Raw genomic sequence first — 1,962 nt, forward strand, 5'->3', positions numbered from 1 at the left:
TCCACAGAGTGCACTGGGTGCTTATTTGTGTCGCCACGAAGGATCGTCAGAGATTGTGAGACTTAGCATTTACTCAAGATTTTATTTATGAAGGTGCATGGTTTAGTGGGTTAGGGTATTCGGCTCATGAACATAAGGCCACAAGTTTAACTCCTGGTGGTGTAATGTGGTGTATCCTTGAGCAAGACACTTTATTTTGACGTTGCTCCAGTCCACTCAGCCAGCAAAAATGAGTTGTACCTGTATTTCAAAAGGGCCAGCCATGTTACATTCTGAATCCCCCTGAGAACTACATTAAGGGCATGCATGTCTGTGGAGTACTCGGCCACTTGTACATTAATTTCACGAAGTGGGCTGTTCCGTTGATTGGATCAATTGGAACTCTCGTCATCATAATAAACAGAGTGTCTCTGTTTGTTCTTAGCAGCAAGCTGCAAACATAGATTAACATTGGGCCCTTCAAACTGTGGGACCCTCCTCTCCCATTAACTCCCCACTGGGCTCTTGTCTTAAGAATGGTGCTGGGTTGTTTTGTTTCCACAAAAGAATGCTGTAAAGATTATTCCAGGTAGAAATGGCTTTGGTCTGTGAAAAAACTTGATTGAAGCTGGCAGTATGTTGGTGTGTGAGTAGAGTGGGACTCTATGTGCATGGCTGTGTGTGTGTGTGTGTGTGTGTGTGAATGTATGGATAAATGTGACTGTGTGTGTGTGTGTGTGTGTGTGTGCACGTGTGTGCACATGTGTGTTTGGTGTGATATTGCCATGTGGTGCGATGTTCTGTGCTGGTTTTGTATTGTTTTATCTCTTATCCACTGAACACTATGGAAACTGATGCGTTACAGATTTTACTAACTCTTGTAGTCTGTGAGAAAGCTACAGCTGGCCAGTGTTCTCTGGTTGAGAAAGTCACTTGATCACCTGCACACCGTTGTAACTGTAATAAAGATATTTATTGCACAGTCAAAGGTCCAATCCAGCTGACTGCCAATAGAGACCATGAGACAGAGCTTATCCCTGCAAATAGCTGTAGTATTGTATAGATCAGGGGTCGGCCATAGATAGCCCATCTATTGCCAATGGACTGTGGCTCATAAGTGGGCCACTGAAGTGTTCTGTGTTGGTCTCAGACTGTCTCTAAAAATGTTTCAAATTTGAGGTAATTGTGTTCCATTGAGTAGCTGAGAGGTTTTGCTTAGATAATCTTTTGTGACCTGGTTTGTTTAATTTTAGGCCATTTAATCATTCCCAGTAAAAGGTGGTGGTGAGATGTGTTGGGATATTGTTGTATATTAGATATGATATGATTAACAATGTTGAAGCACGTACATATGCATACACAGGGTTTCTTCTGCAATCTTAAGTATATAATTTGGAAGACATTATGAAAATGTGTGGTTATTTCCATACATGTAATAAAAACAGCCACTGCACCTGTAACATTAGGTAATGCCCTGACTTGTATACTGTAGTTCCCCTTCAAATTTGTCCTACCTCCAATTTGTCATCATCAGCCCTAAAATTGTCATCTTCAGTCAAGATTACATTGTCATCTATCTCAACTTCATTATCAACAATTTAAATGTTGTCACCATCACTTTTTGTCATCATTAACTTAAAAGCTGACACTGTAGAATGGAACAAATTTCTATTATGGTCAGACATTGGCATCAGTGATCACTTAACACAGAATTGTAAAAGAATGTAAACATTAAAAAGTTTTGTAAAGGGTTTATAAGTTGTGTATAATAAAAATTGTCACACATTACATTACCATAAATATACATACATTCTGTGCTTTAGATGTAAACTACATGCTATATTATACACCCCCACACACATGCAATCGCACACACACACACAACCACACACACACACACACACAACCACACACAGCCACACACACACACACAACCACACACACACAACCACACACAGCCACACACACACACACAACCACACA

The 1,962-nt window shown here is 40.3% G+C and overlaps 1 protein-coding gene across 1 annotated transcript in view; it reads left to right on the forward strand.

Moving 5' to 3' along the window:
- Positions 1-1,962, forward strand: part of LOC106875996 (cytosolic 10-formyltetrahydrofolate dehydrogenase-like) — a 64,683-nt gene that overhangs the window by 21,496 nt on the left and 41,225 nt on the right. The gene's annotated exons all lie outside the window — the stretch shown is intronic.

This window comes from Octopus bimaculoides, chromosome 1 (genome assembly GCF_001194135.2).
Source record: "Octopus bimaculoides isolate UCB-OBI-ISO-001 chromosome 1, ASM119413v2, whole genome shotgun sequence".
NCBI classification, from domain to species: domain Eukaryota; kingdom Metazoa; phylum Mollusca; class Cephalopoda; order Octopoda; family Octopodidae; genus Octopus; species Octopus bimaculoides.